General features: G+C 34.2%; 1 long non-coding RNA gene and 1 pseudogene across 2 annotated transcripts; both read left to right on the top strand.

The window, feature by feature from the left end:
- The first annotated feature begins 2,240 nt into the window (after nucleotides 1-2,240).
- Nucleotides 2,241-3,019, top strand: LOC111720291 (annotated as a pseudogene).
- Nucleotides 3,020-6,240: 3,221 nt separating this feature from the next.
- On the top strand, nucleotides 6,241-19,090 carry LOC116420437. 2 transcript variants are annotated; one of them, XR_004230772.1, is made up of 3 exons: nucleotides 6,241-6,657; nucleotides 17,818-17,922; nucleotides 19,054-19,090. It is a non-coding gene; the product is annotated as an uncharacterized LOC116420437 (long non-coding RNA). The 2 variants fall into 2 exon arrangements; XR_004230771.1 differs by lacking the exon at nucleotides 6,241-6,657 and adding an exon at nucleotides 14,701-16,356.
- Nucleotides 19,091-19,919: the final 829 nt, after the last annotated feature.

The following is a 19,919-nucleotide window of genomic DNA, read 5'->3' as shown; positions in this document are numbered from 1 at the left end:
CATTAACCAAACAATCATACTACACCACACACAATTTTCAGGTGCAACTGGGCAAACACTCCACCTGGAGGACTCATGATATTGATGAGAGAAATGCAAATTAAGATAATTCTTTGGTACCAGTATACATCTCTCAGGTTGGCTAAAATGACAGCAAAAGATATGGATGAATGTTGCAGGGGGCTGTGGGGAAAACTAGGACACTAATAAATGGTAAGTGGAGTTGTAAAATGATCCAACCATTCTGGAGAGCAATTTAGAATAATGTCCAAAGGGCTATCAAACTGTGCATACCCTTTAATCCAGCAGTGTTTCTACTGGTCTTGTATCCTCAAGAGATTCTAAAGAAGGGAAACGGACCTACATGTGCAAAACTGTTTGTGGCATCCCTTTAGGTACTGACAAGCAACTGGAAACAGAGTGGATTCCTATCAGATGGAGAATGTCTGAATAATTTATAGTATAAGAATATCTGGGAATATTAGTGTTCTGTAAGAAAAGAGCAGCAGAATGATTTCAGAGATGGCTGGAGAAACTTACATGAACTGATGCTGAGAGAAGTGAATAGAATCAGGAAAACATTGTACACAGCAAGTTTATATGATGACAATTCTAATGGACATGGCTCTTTTCAAGAATGAAGTGATTCAAGCCAGTTTCAAGGGTCTTGTAATGAAGAAAGCAATCTGCACACAGAGAGGAGACTGTAGGGACTTAGTGTGAATGACAAAAGCATTTTCACTTTTGTTGTTGTTTGAATTTTGTATTCTTTCTCATTTTTTTTTCCTTTTTGATCTGATTTTTCTTGTGGAACATGGTGATTGTGGAAATATATATAGAAGAATTGCAAATATTTAACATATATTGAATTATTTGCCATTCACAGGAGGGTGTAAGGGGAAAGGAGGGAAAAATATTAGAACACATTTGTCAAGAGTAAATGTTCAAAACTGTTTATGCATGTCTTGAAAACAAAAAGCTTTCATAATAAAATATGATAATTTAAAAAAAACAATGAGGGCAGCAAGCTCATCATCCTTGGAAAATATTGAGGTGGCAATAGTTTAAGCCCTTCAGAGAGAGGTTTTGGTGCCACAACTTGAAGCAGAAGGGAGGGAGATACAGGTTGAAGAGCTCGGATACTATTCTGTATTTGCAAGTTGATAGCTCTGCCAGTCCATTTCCACCTTCTCTGTTCTATGGTTTCAGGGTTCTTGCTTTTCCCAGAAGGGGGATAATTGTCAGAGTTATACTTCATGCAGCAAACTTCTTCCGAGCTTGTAGGCTTTGACATGACAAAGTACTTTGGAAAGCATTTTGTCTCTGTTATAGACCCATTCTAAACATTCAGATCTCTGCTCAAAAATGTTGACCTCTAAAGCAACAGGTCTCTACTATGCTGTAACTATATCAAGGCTAATCAGGTTCCAGACTAGATCTCCTACATCCAAAAAACCTTTGTCCCCAACTGAGATGTTAAGAAATTATCCATTTCTTACTTTCTCTGCTCTTTTCAATACCCATCTTTGCAGCAGACTTTGCAGCAGTCTTTGGACAATACCACCCACATTTGGAAGGTTTTTCCCCTTTCTTGCTCCTTTGAGATATGAAGAAATTGCCTCTAAATTGCTTCTGTTTTTTCAGAATAACCAAATTCACTTTTCAAGGTCACCTCCCTAACACTGATGTGCTATATAAAGACATCCCATCTAAAACTTGAATAATGTTTGAAGAGTCATGTGGGTCTTTCTTTGAGCAGCTCCTTCACTGAGTCAGTCAGTAGGTAAAGTCCATGTACTGGTTAGTACTTCTCAGCTTCTTGTTTCAAAAGGTTCGATCTGGCGAACGGTTCCCAAATATTCCTTCTCTGAGCTCCGAGTTGGCTCTAACCAGGACTGATTCCTGCTCATCAAGAGGCTGCCCAGTCATTGTTTGGGGTGGGGGAAGGAGGAGCTCGAGGAAGGTTCTGGGAAGGGGAGGAGCAGCCAGTTTGCTGGTCTCGCATCTGGTTGGGCGCCATTTCTTGAGTCGGGGGCCACTGACATCTCGAGGAACTCCGTCCGACTCTCTGGGATTCTTCCCCAAGCGGGAGACTTCGATGCTGAACTCAGCAGATCAGCCCGTGAAAAGGTCCATAGTCAGACACTAAGGAGCAGATCTGGAGAATCGACACTTGCCTTCCTGGACCTGGCAGCAGGGGAGGGCAATGTGGAAATGTTCGACAGCAGCCTGAAAGGTAACATAGAAGCTGGAGGTGGCTGGTGGAGAAATTTAACATGCCAGTTTCTCAGTCTAGAAATGTTAGTAAGAAGCAACAACAGCAACTTAATAGGTAAAAGAACAAGGATCAGAGTCCCTCGATGAAGATTGCTCCCAAGAAAAAGGGCATTCTTATCTTTCATCTGCAACTGTGTGGCACTGTCCAAAGTGGGGGGAAGAATGGGCCTTTCCCAAATAATCAAAATTGCAATTCCAGCTTAGTGAGCTCCAATTTATTTTTGAAATCCCAAACTAATCAGAACTACTGCCTGAGCCAAATTTACCGAGCCTACCAAGTGTTGTGCCTCAACCTCCCAGCCACTGGGTTCCAGTTTCCTTCAGTCCTTCTGATAATGGCCTTTCAACTGAAAACCTTACTCAAGTCAAGTTGTGATGTGAGGTAATCAGATTGGTGATGTTTAAGTGTTTAGGGCTTCAGACATTTGAGAGGACTGAGCTGGGATCTGTTTCTAAACATGGTAGAGAATTTGTCTTTCATCTATATAGAGCAGCTTACTGATTCTAATGGGCAATATTTGATGTAAAATTTCACCATGTTTATGTTGTGTGTGTGTGTGTCTGTGTGTGTGTGCTTGTCTGCCCATTCATTGTCATGTGACTAAGGAGAGAGATGGCAGTATTAGATGGCAGTTTGAAATCAGTTACTGGAATGTTTGGGCTTGATGTCAACTGTTCTTAATTGAATGGCTGCTCTTCAATTTTGAACTTGAAATCATGGTTTCGATTGGAAAGGAGGATTTATGGTACAGACATATATATATATATATATATATATATATATATATATATGTGGGCTATTTTTAGAGAAATAAATTTAAGTATTATTTATTTATAGGCAAAACAGTAGTGCAGTGAACATTTAATGTGAGGTAACAGCAGACTTATTATTTATGGAAAAACAAGCTGAAATCATTTAGCTTTCACTGTGGCTATGGTAAAGGACTGGTTGAATATCAGGCAGTTCTAATCTAATAGCAAACTATTGTAACTGTAATCACAACGGAATGACAAACTGTCATATCGAATGTGAGCTTCTGGGATAGATGATTGATAGGAATCCTTCCTTGGCTATGTGACTTAAGGAGAGAGATGGCAGTATTAGATGGCAGTTTGAAATCAGTTACTGGAATGTTTGGGCTGATGTCAACGTTCTTAATTGAATGGCTGCTCTTCAATTTTGAACTTGAAATCATGGTTTGGATTGGAAAGGAGGATTTATGGTACAGATATATATATATATATATATATATATATATATATATATATATATGTGGGCTATTTTTAGAGAAATAAATTTAAGTATTATTTATTTATAGGCAAAACAGTAGTGCAGTGAACATTTAATGTGAGGTAACAGCAGACTTATTATTTATGGAAAAACAAGCTGAAATCATTTAGCTTTCACTGTGGCTATGGTAAAGGACTGGTTGAATATCAGGCAGTTCTAATCTAATAGCAAACTATTGTAACTGTAATCACAACGGAATGACAAACTGTCATATCGAATGTGAGCTTCTGGGATAGATGATTGATAGGAATCCTTCCTTGGCTATGTGACTTAAGGAGAGAGATGGCAGTATTAGATGGCAGTTTGAAATCAGTTACTGGAATGTTTGGGCTTGATGTCAACTGTTCTTAATTGAATGGCTGCTCTTCAATTTTGAACTTGAAATCATGGTTTGGATTGGAAAGGAGGATTTATGGTACAGATATATATATATATGGGCTATTTTTAGAGAAATAAATTTAAGTATTATTTGTTTATAGGCAACACAGTAGTGCAGTGAACATTTAATGTGAGTTAACTAACAGCAGACTTATTATTTTTGGAAAAACAAGCTGAAATCATTTAGCTTTCACTGTGGCTATGGTAAAGGACTGGTTAAATATCAGGCAGTTCTAATCTAATAGCAAACTATTGTAATGTAACTGTAATCACAATGGAATGACAAACTGTCATATGGAATGTGAGCTTCTCGAATAGATGATTGATAGGAATCCTTCCTTGGCTATGAATGAGATAAAGGTTGGATAAGGAGGGGAATGCTAATCAACAAGTTGGTACCAGAATCAAAAGGATTTATGATTGATGATGGCATATGGGGAAGGACCAAGATTTGGTAGGGCAGAAGACATTGCCCTGTTACATGCCTCATCCCTTAAGGGTTACTGGCTTTTGTGGAGGAGATATGTCTGATTATTCTTTAGACACTCATTCTTTGTTGCTCCAAGGTCAGGAACAGACAAAAGTAGTAGTGTTATTTTTGGTCAGGAAAATGTAGCAAAAATTTTCTTAAAAGAAATTGGAATCTTTATTCAGTGTTTGACATATTGGCATACTGTTAAAAGCTTTCAAAATGCATCAGGGCCCTGAAAAAGTGACAAAATTCATCTGGCTTCAAATAGTGGATGTCTATGAGAGTCCTAAAATAGGGTAAGGTTGTAAATGACCTAGGAAAAGGGAGAGCCATGTTAAATAAATGTAAAATTTGTGCATACATAAATTTTTCCTGGCCTTTTAATTAATTTTACTTTTAATTAAAAATTGTTAAATGTAAGATAGATCACAGACTGAACTAAGTCATGGTCTACCTAGTTTTAAAGGGATCAAATCCTTTTCTTCTTCTTCTTCTTCTTTTTTTTTTTTTTTTTTAAGAAGCTTGCTTTTTAAGTTCTTTGTTAGTGCTTATACATGCTTGATTCAGTTCTGAATTGTATTGCAAGAGATGATTCAGGGCAATTAGGAAATAAATCAGAAATGTGAAGCTACATTAATAGTGATCTTATATTGAAACATAAAGGAAATGTTTGAATAAGAATCATTGAAGGAGACCTAATTATTTTTTAAAAAACCAAAACAATAAAAGGGGTTAAGGTATTGATTTTGATTGAAAGATGGTTTTTTACCAAAGGGCAATTTCTCAAACAGAAAACAAGGTGTTCCCTTTGGCCTTTTTCCATCAAACAAAATTCAATTATTTAAGAAAAGCATTTGTAAAATTGTGCAGTTAGGATAGTGGCTCTTAGATGGTAAATTTAAAAAATGTTTCCTTCAGTATATGTCACATTAGCTATTCTACTTTCAACAAGTAAATTGTCAGTGAATGTATATTTCCCCCTTGCTACACACAACCCATATATACAGTGTCATTCAAATCTTATCTGAAGAACCTTGGATTATGAATACTATAAAAGATGATGATGATTGTTGGACTTTTTCCTTCTCAAGTCCTGAATTCCTTACTTTGCTTTCTTTATATTCTCTTTTCCTTATTTTTCTTCTACTTAAAGATATAAAAAATAAATGTTTTCCTTCCTTTTCTAACTATTCTACTTTATTTTTACTGACTTTATAACTCTTAAATCTGCAATATATCACTTGTCTGTAATATCTGCTTCTCAGTAACTACCATTACAATTCCTTCAGTCTGTGTAAATTCTATGGACTTGCGAAAATTTTAAAGAGATTTTAAAAAATTTTAAAGAGTAACTCTTTCTTGTAGGAAAATGATTCCCAGTCATAAGATGAACACAAAAGAAAATAGTTTAATTCCATCGAGATTGTGTTAACTGTACAAATAGAAATGACCACTAGATAGAAGATGATTTCCAGCTAGAAGGATGTATCAGGAAGCATTCATGGAGTGCTTGTAATTGCCCTCAAAGGAAGGACAACGATTGCAGAAGGGAGAAAAGAGAACCGTAATATAGGGAGAAATGCCGGGGTAGATATCACACCTATAGAGGTGATAGTGAAAAAGAGTCCAAAGACATTTGGGAAAAATCAATGGCAGGTTGATGAAGTCTTAGTTTGCAAAATGGCATCATGGGAGTAAGACTGGAAATACCAGCAAATATGACATCTGTTAAGGTGTCAATCTGTGGATGTCCTAGAATCTGTATTTTATTAAATTAGACAATATGGAGGCATGTCAGGTGTGAGCAAAGGATTGATGTGTTCTACTGGACACAGAAAAATTTCTTTTGGTGGCAGAACCGCTCACTGTCAATACACTTTGAGAAATCATGCACAACAGCCAGAAGGCCAGGACAAGAGAAGGTGTTCCCATTTTGCTAAAGGCCTGTGTTATTTTTGACTTTCAAATTTCAACCCATCACAAATTTCTGAAAAGCCTTCTTGTCTAAAATGATTAATATGGAAATGTTTTACATAACTGCCCAAATATAATCTGTTTGCTTACTGATTGCAATCTTGACAGAAGGGAAGGGGAAGAAATGAGGAAATGATAGGATTCAGAACTCAAAACATTAAAGAAAAAATCTTTAAAAATATGTTTCTTCCCCACAGCAAAGAAATTTCCAAGAAGAGATCACATATATTAGAGTTGCAGCAGCAGCAAATTTCTTCAGTGCCAGGTAAATTAATGTACTATTATAGGGTTTCATAATGGTAGACTCGCATTACAAATCACCAAGGCGGTATCCTAGTGAAATTATAGAAATGTGTACCCCTCATCTGTTTTTGTCCTCACTTGATTGGAAATAAAAATGGAATATAGTGTACAAACAGGTCAAGGAAGAGATAATATTTATGTTCAAAGAACATTTTCAAATATTCTTTGGAGATGCCTGTAATACCTGACAAGTTGAGACCGGCTGAAGAAATTCTAGATTACCAATCAAAAAGAATAAAACCAAGAATTAACATTGATGGGTATAAGAAAATGGAAAATTCTGGACACCTCTCTGAATTAATGTGAGCACAAAAATTAAAATCAAAATAAAAGCACATACACTCAATTAGGGAAAGCAAACATTTTGAATGATAGGAGAAATATACAATTAGTGATAAATGGAAAACATTGGGGGACAAAAGAATAACTGAAAAAAAACTGCAATATTGTATTCATTCAGAATATAATGCAAAGTATCTTAAAACACATTATTGATTTTGTTTTCCAGAGAAGTTCTATGGAAAATTAAAGAGGAAAAAAAAACTTGAAAAATAAATCATGTGATAAAATCAAGGCACAAATCCCAGGTTAGAATTGATTTCAAGGACACATTTATAATTTGGAACCCAAAGTTTTATTCAAAACCATTTGTGTGTCTCTTGGAAGACGTTTCACATAGTAAGAAAGGAGATGCTAAAGTCATAAAACAAAGGGGACTGAAGGCACTTTAATGGAGATTCTAAAACAAAACCATGGATGAAAAGCAATGCTATTCACTCTTTTAAATTAGGGGAAATTTTTAAAATCATTTTAAATTATTCTTTATACTGAAATAATACTATAATAATCACTGTTCCCCAAAAGAGTATTACTTTAAACAAATCATCTTTACTAGTTTCAACAATATGAAAAAACAAAAAACCTAGTGAAATTCATCATTGAATTTTATTAGAGGGGAAAATTATTGAAATATTAATATTTATAACTTGGCAATGTCAAATTTATTTCCACACCCTTCACTGAAACTCCCTTTAATTCAAAGAATTAAAAGACACATAGACTTGCATCGATAACGATTCATATATCTTTATAGAAACAAAGCATGGGACAAACCTACCATATATGAACTGAAAAGAATATACAACGTTAAGTTTCTGATTCCATATCCTTCTCTTCAAATTGAGATACATACTTAATTCATTTATTTTTCTTAGATCTAAGTTAAGATTTTTCAAAACAGATAATGAGAGGATGACACTTTGAGTGTTGTTTTCATTTCATTATTCCTCTCTGAATCTGTTCAACAATGTTTATTTAGGCTGCTCTGAAATCTATGATTATATCATTTCTGAAAGTACTAAAATATAGTTTCCAAAGTTACCTGTGATTACTGCTGATCTAAAAGCTTTTGTTCTCAGTACTTTTCTTTATATATATATATATATATATATATATATATATATATATATTTTTAAAAATATAATACAGAAGAGAAATAAAAGTAATGGAGAAAAGAAAGGAAAAAGGCATTATTATTTGCACAAGACTATAAGAAAAGGTTCAACATTCTTGTAAAACAAGAAATTTCTTTTCAAGAAAATAAATATAATACAATATCATTTATTCTAAACATTTTTTTTCATTTTATCTTTGCTTCCTTATAGCTTGTGGGCATAAGTTATAATAAAACTCTGAGCATTAGTTCAGATAGCTCTCTTTGTATAAAATATCTATCAGCCCAAAAAAGGCAACAAGGGGTTGAATCCCTGTCAATGGCTATACCACTGGAGGCCTACCTAGCAGGTAGTTGCTACAAGAATATTCCCCTTGCTGGGATCTGTCTCTTCCTTATCCATGTGTATATATATATATATATATATATATAATATATATATATAATTAGGGTATACAATGGATCTTTTAATACAAAATAATATAGTTATTCATTCGGTTTGTTTCTTTTTCCTGAGTGGATATAAATCCTTTGGTCTGTTTTATTTATAAATTCTAAATTAATTATTTCTAAAGAATGGAATAAATTAATTGTTTGATAATATAAATTATATTTGGATTTAATATTTTTTTTTTTGAGCAATCTTTTTAATTTTCCTTTGTCTTAGATGTGATTTTTCTTGTTTTTTTTTTTAATTCTATTCCTGGTCTTATGTTTGTGGATATTCTATTTTATGCCTGTGAACTCTTCTACTTTTTTGTTAGTTTAGCTTGCTATTACTTGGACATCCTTTCCCAAGTCCATTCCATCAAGGATGCCTCCTTTAATTTCTGTCCCATCCTTTATCTTATCTTTTCCATTAACATTAATGTGCACATCTTATCCATTTTCTTCTTCACACCTTCCATATACCACCTTTTCCTTTCCTCCCCTGATTTATAAATTTGAAGATTTTTTATCCTTCTAGGTATATATATTGTTTTTTTTAAATCATTCCATTGTGAATAGAATTTTGACTTCCAGCCCTTTCTCTCCATGGTATTTCTACTATTCAGGTCTTGCTCTTCCATCACATCATATGATATAATGATTGTTTTAACCTTTTACATGGTTTTGCTTTTAGAATGGCATCATACTCACTTTACCTTGAACTACCTAACAACAATCTGAGACATGAGGTTTTCTGTGTAAATTTAAAAATTTGTCTTAATTGAGTTTTAATTATTTTATATTACTTTATATTTATGAATATCAAAATTCTATTAAATTCAGACTTTCTTTCCAAAAGAAGGCTGAATTCTGACAGTTGTTGAATGTTTCATTTTTTCTTCCTATCAAGTTAATGTGAATTTTGTGGACACAATATTTTTGCCTTCTTGTTCTTTGATTTTTGATAATACTTCCAAGACCTTTGACTTTTATTGTATTGTTGATAGGTTCTGGGTGATTTAATTGGGTTTCTGTTTGAATTTTCTTGCAGTTTGTTATTTTATATTAATTTTCTAATAGATCGGGTGTTTTGAAATGTAGAATGATTCCGTAGTTTTTTTTTTTAGCCTTTATTTCATGGATATATACATGGGTAATTTACAGCTTAATTAAACCTCTTGTTCCAATTTTTACCTTTCCCCACCCTCCCTAGATGGAGGATGATCAGTAGATGTTAAATATATTAAAATATAAATTAGATAAAAGTATACCAACCAAAACGTTTTTTGCTGTAGAAAAAGAATCAGACTCTGAAATATTGTACAATTAGCTTGTGAAGGAAATCAAAATGCAGATGTGATAAATATAGGGATTGGGAATTCAATGTAATGTTTTAGTCATCTCCAGATTTTTTCTGGGCATAGCTAGTTCAGTTCATTTGCTCCATTAAATGATTTGGTTGATCTTTGCTGAGGATGGCCTGATCCATCAGAACTGGTTATCATATAGTATGTTGTTGAAGTATATAATGATCTCCTGGTCCTGCTCTAGTTTTTTTTTTTTTTTTTTTTTTATGTGTTATGTAGTTTTTTTTTTTTTTTTCGTTCAGTGGTGTTTAAACTTTCCCTTTTCTATTATCTCTCTTTGTTCTACATTCAGGACATTTTTTCTTTGTTTTTTATATACTACCTTTCAGGTACTTCAATTATTCTTATGTTTCTTCATCTGTTTCTCCATATCTTTGTTGTTTTTCTTATGGATGTCTCTTTTTCATTCTTTATATTTTGTTTTCTTTTCCGTGGTCCTCATTACTTTCTGGCTTCTTCTTGTCACTTCTATTTTTTTCAAAGGTTATTAAGGTGTGGGTCTCCTTTTCTATTTGTTTGAATTTTGAATTTTGTTTATAATCTTGTTTTCTTGTTTTCTTTTTATATTTTATACATATTTTTTAGTTTGTCTTCAATCTTTCCATTTGTTTTTTAAGTATTTTTTGAGATCTTATGAATTTCATGGGATGTGAGATTTGAATTATTGGGAATAGGGTTTTTTTAACTCAACAACCTGCTGAAGATAAACTTGGTTTTCTTATGTAGATATCCTTTCTATGGACTGGGTTTTTTCTCCTTTGTTTGTTTTGACTTTGAAATACGGCTTCTCATCATTTTGGGGGGGATATCTTCCAGTCTCAAGTCTTCCTTCGTTTTCCCTCTAGTCTGAAAATTAACTACATCTCCAGCCACCTGAAAGGGCCAGCAGCCGTTTTACCTAGTGCTTTGCACTCATCTAGCAGGTCCTAATTCTTTATTCCCAGGGTGAAGTTGTGTACAACTGTGCCTCCTGTTCCTTATCAGGAGATACTCAACTTTTCCCCAGTCTAGGAAGTGAAAGTTCTTTGCTGGGCTGAGACTGTTCCTTACCCTTTCCCAAGGCTGGCTCCCCAATTATTGTTTAAGTGGAATATCCTTGAAAGTATTTTACAATTCAAGAAGAAATCATCTTCCTGGTATCTTCGATTTTCCTAATAGACCAGGAGGACCACTGTTTCATCCCAGCCCCTATTTGTGTTTCAGGTTTTCACTATCTTTTGTCACCTTAGAAGTGAGATTATTTCTCTTTTTGTGGGAAAACTGGGAGGCTTAGAATTTTTGGCTTTCCGAATTTGATCCTTTTCTTCAGCCTTTCTTGATTTTTATTGATTTTGTATCAGTATATATTGGGTTCCTCTTTTTAAATTTTTTATCCAGCTTCCATTAGACTTCTTATTTGTTTATTAGCTTCTTGGTTTAATAAATCCCCTACTTCCATGGATGGTGTGTAATTTGTTCTTCTAATTTTTTCCATGCTTGATGAACTGTTCTCTTCATATTTAATATTCTTTCCAGTTTCAAACATTTCATTTACAATCATTTTTATATCACTCTATTCTCTCCACTTCGTTATCATATTGGTTCAGTTCTTTCTCATCTCAACCCTAGTTGATTGCAAAGGTCTCTACCTTCCTAAAATCTTTCTTCCTCCCTCATTCTCCTACTGGCCAATGATTGTTGAAAAAGATCTGACCATCGTTTGGCCTATTTCTTTCAAATCTGGAATCTTCCATAAAGTATATAATGCTAACCTTGATAGTCCTCACCACTTTAGCCTTTTCTCATTTTTCTACTATAGTCTACTGCTTTTCTTTGACATGATGTCTCTGCCTTCAAATCCAGAGACCCAGGGCTTCTTTGCTCTTTCAAATGCTACCATGTCAACTCCATGCATTGTCAATCCTTTTGTTCTTCTGGACTGTATGTCTTTTCTCTCCAGCTCCTCCAACATATTTTCACTTCTAAAGACTCAATTTATCTTCTGAAAAGGTCTTTGGTAGATCTTCTTATCCACCAATTGTGACTAATATTTTTTCCTCTGGATGGTTTTGCACTTATGTTCTTATTGTATCTTCTGTATAGTTCTTGAGTTGCTGTTTTTCTAATTCAATGGGTATTCCCTGAAGGGTAATCTACTATTTTTCTCAGTTATTCTATGTTAAAGTTAAAGCAAAGTTGGAGACAAATTAATTTTCTTTTGACTATTAATATAATATCCTTATATAGTCTCAAGGATTTGTTCATTAACTCTTATCTAAAAGCATATCCTTGCAAAGGTTTTCTTTTCAATAACTTTTCTCTTGCTTCATATATCTGTATTATGTACCCAATAGTGGGCTCATAATAAATGCAAATCATTTTATAAATCTTCATAATTATAGAAGGGTTTTTAAAAATAAGTATTACACCTTTTTCTATATCTCTTTTTAAATATTAGACCTTTTTAAAGCTCCTCCAATAATATGTAAACAATCTATTTTCATACAGCTCTCCAGCATATCTGTTCTCATGGATTCACTATATTTATCCATATGCTCTGAATGAAATGAAAACCATTTGGTTTAATTGCCATTTCCCTTCTTATTCATGATATAGCATCCTTTTTCTTTAATGGTGTTTAAATCTTTTTTGGAAAGCCATTTGTTTATAATGTAATTGAATAATTCACTATGGTGGCAAAGATGATGGGGAAGAACTAAATCTTTTCAGTTTCTATTCATTCTTTAAAAATCCTGAATAATTGTGTTTGTAATTGAGAGCATGATCATAAAATTTGTTCTTTAATGTTTTTCCTCTTTTAGTGCATTGTTTATTTTTATAAAAGTTTGCTGGATATGAGTTAATTTATGTTTTTTCTTTAAGTAGGCCTTTTTGTTTTGGGTATATCCTTCCTTATCCCCAAAATCATATCACAAAAGGAACTCTATTTTAAATGAGAATTTATCATCTTTTCTTTACTAAATCTATTGTATGTCCAGAATTTAGCCTGGTTAATTGTGCCGAGGCTATTCTAAACTTACTTTGTGTCTGTTTTGTAAAATTATTTAGGCAAGAATTCTTTCCACTTTCCTGTATTTAGTTACTTGCATAATAGATTTTGGTTTATTTGCTTCTAAGCTCTTCTTATCCAGGCATTTCCAATCATTTTCTTTCTTTCTTGCCTTTATAAGTCTTACCAAAGAATTTTGATTGAGACTGTTTTGTTGGGGTGGTGGTGGTGGTGGTTTTGGATGTACTTTACCATTTAATAATAGTGGAATCCTTTGGAAACTTATTTTTTTTAATTTTTATAGCTCAAATTATAATAATGTTTTAATTTTCAAGTCTTAGGCTTTTTCTCAGTCTTTCTAAAGTTCCTGGTCATTCTATTCTTTTTGGAAGTAGCCTTTTCCTTCTGTGGTCCAATTTTTCTCCACCCTCTATCTTCCTGATACTACTTTCTCCTGGTACCTCTTTGCTGAGTAATGTAGACACTTCCCATTTCTTTCTGGTGGGATCAACTTCCATTCTCCTGAGTAAGACTAGTGTAATAACATCATCACCTATAAAACATACTCTTTTCCCTCTCAATATCATCAGGTCCCTTTAATCTGGGAAACTTAGGCAAGACAGAGATTAAAGAGACCAATAGTTTATGAAATGGAGAGAGATACTGGGACCAATGGATCCATGTTTGGTCCCAGGTCTGGACAAGACTATCATCTCAAAGAATCCAGTGCTGAAATATCAGAGAGCAAGATAACAAGAATAATTACGTAATGGGGGAGTTACCTGGATGGGGGTAACCTAATGGTGGGGAGGCCCCTAGGATGACACAATGGAGGAGGTTACTGAATTCTTGTCAAAATGGAAAGCCATCCTGTAAATCTTAAGAAGGAATCCTTAACCAAAGAATAAAACCTTTATCTCACTCATCCCAACCATTTAAGAGGGGAAATTTAGCCTGGGGTTTTGGGGAGAGCACCAGAGGTAACCTTTATCTCATCAAACCAAAGGAAAGGTTATAACCTGAGGAAGAATAACTAAATAGGACAATGGGAATGGGGGAAAAATAGGTCCAAGGGACATCAAAAGGAACTTTACAACATCTTTGGGTTAAATATTCCTACAGAAGAAGCAAATCTAATCCAAGAATCAACATGCATTTACCTCAAGAAATAAATTACCCCTTAAAATCTTCTCTCCCCTCATTCTGTTCCTTTCATTGAGGACACTACCTTCAGGTCAGGCACCCAGCCCTTGAGTTCAGAGTCATTTTTGACTCCCCTTTCTCCCTCATTTTTATATATGATTATATTTTGTAATGCTAGAGAAACTGAGCAAGATAGAGATTAGAGACCAAAAGTTTATGAAATGGAGAGAGATACTGGGACCAGATGGATCTTGGTCCCAGGGCTGGAGGAGACTATTATCTCAAAGAATCCAGCCCTGACTACTGGGACAGCAAACCTTTTTATAGTATAACAAGAACAGTAACATAATGGGGGAGGTACCGAGGTGGGGATAACCTGGTGTGGGGGTGGGGAGGCCCCTAGGATGACACAATGGAGGGAGGTTACTGGTATTCTAATGACATCCAAAATGGATAAACCTTTATCCTGTCAAACATTAAGAAGGAATGTCTATAACTTAAAGATATAAAACCTTCCTCTCATCAACCATTTAAGAGGGAATGATTATAGCCTGGGGTTTTGGGGCAGAGCAACTGAGGTAGACCTTTATCTCATCAAACCTTAAGAGGGAAAGGTTATAACCTGAGGCAGAATAACTAAATAGGACAATTGGAGAAACTGGGTGGGTCAAGACATTAAAAAGGGAACTTTGGCACAACAATTAGTTGTTACACATGAAGCATCTTAGGCATTTACTCCTTTCTCTTTGCTCATATGAACATTACTTATCCTGGTTTACACTCTTGTTGTCTCTAGGTAGGAGTATTTAAATAATATTTTTCTAAATAGCGTTGTTATTGATAACTTTTCTTTAAAAGATTGTCAATATATCTCCGTGTTTTTTCTCACTTGCATAGATTTCTCACATACTTTATAAATACTTTACAACACTGAATAGAAAAGGCAAAAAGGGAAAAACATTAGCCACCCCAAAGCATTGAAATTATAGGCAATATTAAAGTCTCTTGTACTTCCAATTGTGCAAGGAGGTGAGGCTAGAGAATCCCTTCTTAAACCTCCTATTGCAAGGTCTGGCTTGATGTTGCAAGTCTGTAAAGATAAAAACGGCCTTCATTGAGATGCAGATTAAAGAAAGATTCCTTCAGATATGTCATTAGAATTTCTTTTCTGAATTTGTCAGTCTGGACTGCTGGGAATTTACTCCTGTTTATTAGGTTTCTTAGAAGGTTTTCCCTTGATGAAATTAGTAGCCTGAATGCTTTTGATCTTATGGATCTTTCTTACTTACAATTTTTGTAAGTTGGTTCAAAGTCCTTATGATACTACCACATATCTGTCTTGGAAGCGGTTTGTGCAGGAAATGACTTATCTCTTTCAAAACCCTTTTTCTGACTGGGGGAATAATTCATCAGAGCATACATTCAGAGTCTTCTCAGTTTATTGATTTCACAAATTTTGACTTGATTTTTATTAGAAATTTGTTTTACTTGTCTCTTCTAAAAAAGGTTTCTTGTCCTGAGGAGAACACAGGAGAAGCTTTGGAATTAAAAACTTCCACTAAGGAGAAGAAAAATAAAGAAAATGTATTTGTTAAGGATCTGGAAAATTTAAATGCTGATGCTTCATAAATGGGTATCTCGCTGGACAGCCAGGAACACTCATGAACTTGCAAGGGGTTTAAGAATGTTAGAATCCTTTTGGAAATTGTAATAGCTTCCTAATCAAATTACAAAAGTTACAGAAATTGGTACTGCCATCATTTTAATGAGAATAAACTAAATGGAATGTAGACTACAAACATGAAAAAAGGGTAGCTACTTTTAAAGAGCCTCTTTGTAATCTAGTGTCACTCTAAAAGCTTGGAGATGCCTGAACAATCGGGTATGTTGAGACTAGCTGAAAAAATTCTATATGTGACAGAAACAGTAATAATATCATGAACTAATCTCTATGAATTTAAGGAAAATTCTAGAGACATCTTTGTGAATGGATATAATCCCACCTTAGAACCATAATAAAACATAAGCAATAATTGAGTAAGCACTCACACTAAAACCCTATTAAGACACACAAGAGAAAAATAAGAAGTTGTCAATAATAGATTTCCAAGCATGGAATTCAGTACACTTGATTTACTCAACTCTTAAAAGTGAAAGAAGTGGGGATACAAACACAAGACCCTTAATAGTCAAATGAGTATTCTTCTCTGTTGAAAAACACTCTGGTCTTTTTGTTTTACAGAGAAAATGAACAGAACCAAAGTAAAAGAAGATGAAATGGTAAGTGAGTGTAATTCCTGGGGATTTTTCTCATTTGTATTCTTTAAGATTTGTTTAGAGTTGGCTTCTATGTATTCTCCTGACCACTCTAGGATACAGTGAGGAGGATGCAGAAGAAGCCTCCAAACAATGTTTGTAACATGGAGCTTGCTAGGAGTTGTGTGAGACTCTCATAACTTCAATTCAAACTGCCACAGACACAATTATGCTTATTCTTAGGAATTTGGAATTAGGAAAGAAGTCCTTTTCAACACTCAAATGTGATGTTAGTTTTGCAAGTGGAACTAGGAATATATATTCATTGTCTCCAACAGGATTATTCCTTACAATCGCTCTTCTCACCCTAAGCAATTTAAAACACCAGTAAACAAGGTAAATCAGAGTATTGTTTCCCCTGAAATTCTCTTGACACCTTCTTTCTTGCTGATCTTTTCAGCTGCCAAGGAATAAAAATCTGTATAGAAAATGCCCAAACCTGTAGAACCAAGTATAACCTTTCCAGACTGATGAATTAATATAACCACATGGATCTCATCCTCTACACATGAAAATTACCTTCTCCAACTCCTGGCATTCAGATTTTTATATAACTCTTAGTGCTCTCCCCCTTACACCTAGATAGTAACATACCAGTTACCAAATCTTGTCAGTTCCACCTCTTCCATATCTCTGTATTTATTCCTTTCTCTATTCATATACTCTGCTTTGTGCTCTTATAACTACTTGTTTGCATTTTTTTCCCAATAGAGAAAGAAAAACTTGATTGAGAGCTTTTGATTTTAAATAATTTCTTCTGTTTTCTCCTCCTCCACAGTGATCCCACACCCTTTATGAGAAATAACATTTTAAAGGAATAAAAGAGATAGAAGGGAGGGGAAATAATCAACCAAAATACTCTCAAAGCATTGAAAAAAATTTAAAATGTGAGGGGAGAAAGTTTCTATTGGCATTTCCTCTTTTGGTCATGCTTGCTCTTGAAAGTTTGCAAAATTATCTTCACTGAGATGTAGAGATTAATGACAAATTTGCACAGACATGTCAATAGGATTTCCCTAAAGTGCTTGTTAATTTTAGCTGTTGGACATTATTAGCCCTTCTATTCTTTTACACACTTGAATCTCTGTAACATTTGTAGCCTCAATGTTTTTGGATTTGTTATCTTTCTTATTTGGACTACACCCTTAAGAAGTTCTTGGAATGCCTGTCTGGCACTTTAATCAATTCTGCCGTGGAAGATTACTGAAAATAAAGTCTATTATCTCCTTCAGAAATGTTTCCAGAGGAAGGGGAGAGAGAGGAAAGCCTTCCCAGTGATATAAGTTCATAGTAGTCTCATTTTAAGGATTTTCTTAAGTTGGCTTGAATTCTCATTAAAATTTCCTTTTACTTCTCTTTGTTTTGATAAAGTTCTCTTTATTGTTTATAAGGTTCTCTTTACTTTGATAAGCTTTTCTTTATTAGGAAACTAAGAAAGAGTCAAGGCCTCCCAGGCGAAAAATCCAACAAATGTGGCATGCCCTGGTGAAAAGATTGCGCCCAAGGCGCAATCAAGTGAGGCCAGAAGAGGTAAGTGAATTACACATAAAGAGGCATACCACCTGCAAATTAAGACATCAAAGAATAGTTTATTGACCAGACTGATGGATAGGGGAAGAATTTAGAACTAAAGACAAAGAGCATTACAAAATAAAAATTTGTCAAGCTATCTATGTCATCTTCAATTGGTAAATGTTCAAAGTATCTGCTCAGACAATTTTCAGACAAAGAAATCAAAATTATCTATTATCATACAAAAATATTCTTAATCACTAATGATCAGAGAAATGCACATTCAAACAACTCTGAGGTATCACCTCACACTTCTGAGAGTGGCTAATATGAGCAAAAATAGTTGGATGTTGGAGGGGATGTGGGGAAAGTGGGACACTACAAGTACTGTTATGAAGTTGTAAATTGAATCAACCTTTCTGGAGAGCAATTTGGAACAATAACCAAAGGGATATCAAACCTGCATCCTCTTTGCCCCAGCAATAACGCTATTAGGTCTAGAAAAGGATTTCTCTGTACAAAAACATTTATAGCAGCTCTTTTGGTAGCTAAGAATTAGAAATCAAATGGAATGCCCATCAATTGGAAAATGGCCAAAGAAGCTGTAGTATATGTTTGTAATGAAATATTATTGTATTATGCCCTAAGAAATGAGAAGCAGGTCTAATTTCAGGAAAATGTGGTAAGGCCTGAATTGATTCATAGTGAACAGGACCAGGAAGTAGTACTTTGAAACAGGAATATTGTTGGATAAAGAACTTTGAATAACAAATTGAATAACAATTATTTAACAAATATTTTCAAACAAATCCAATCAACCAAAATAATCCCAAAGGACAAATGATGAAAATATCTGCCTGCATAGAAAGAACTGATCTTGATTAAATATTGACTGAAGCACGGTATTTTTCAGTTTTTCTTTCTTTCATTTTTTTCTTTTCTTTTAGTCTTCTTGTGTAAAATGACTAAAATGGAAATATTTTACATTATTGCACAAGTGTAATTTGAATCTGATCGCTTACTATTTCAGGAAGAAGGGGAAGGAAAGAGAAGTGAGGAAGTCATAGGATTTCAAACTCAAAATTTTAACTAAAATTCGTTTTTAAAATAATATATTTTGCTTTATCTAACAATGTTTCTTTCCCACAGTTGAACGTAGAAGAGGGAAAAGATATATCAAATATGCATTACGGACAAAGAAATTTAGTCAAGGTAAACTAATATAGTATTGGTGGGGTTTCAGAATGGTAGATTATCATTACAAATCACTATAGCAGCATCCTTGTGAAATACCCGTAATCAATGTACCCCTCATCTGTTTCTAACTTTCACCTTATTGGAATAAAAGAAATGGAATGTAGTGTGCAAACAAGTCAAAAGAAGAGATTATGTTTATGTTCAAAGAACATTTCTCAAAGCGTTCTTGTGGACATGCATGAAATGCCTGATAAGTGGAGACTGACTAAATAAATTCTAGATTCCCAATCAAAAAGAAACAAACTAGGAATTAAAATTATTGATATAAGAAAATGGAAAATTTTGGATACCTCTCTGAATTAATGTGAGCCCAAAAATTAAAACCAAATTAAAAGCACATATAGTCATTTAGTAACTACCAGTAAGTGAAGATATATATATATATATATATATATATATATATATATTGAATGACAAGACAACTAATTTATCAAATGCTGGAGAAACTGAGCAAGACAGATATTAGAGAGTATTTAATAATTTATTTAATGGAGAAATATACTGGGACCATATGGATCCATGGTTTGGTTCCAGAGCTGAATGAGACTATCATCTCCAAGAATCCAGCAAACAATGTGAGTTCTCAAAAATGTATATCCACGTGGCTCAGATGCAGGGGGCAGACTGAGGCAGTGGGAAGGGAAGTCAAGGTGGGGTGAGCCACCAGAGATGAGATGACATAATCAGGGGGAGACACCCCGGACATGGGGAGAGATATTTGATAAGATGGTATCTGACATTTCTGTAGCTTAGGACAG

Source organism: Sarcophilus harrisii, unplaced genomic scaffold, assembly GCF_902635505.1.
Source record: "Sarcophilus harrisii unplaced genomic scaffold, mSarHar1.11, whole genome shotgun sequence".
NCBI lineage: Eukaryota > Metazoa > Chordata > Mammalia > Dasyuromorphia > Dasyuridae > Sarcophilus > Sarcophilus harrisii.
Note: the sequence above shows the minus strand (reverse complement) of the source record. Positions and strands in the feature narration are given on the sequence as shown.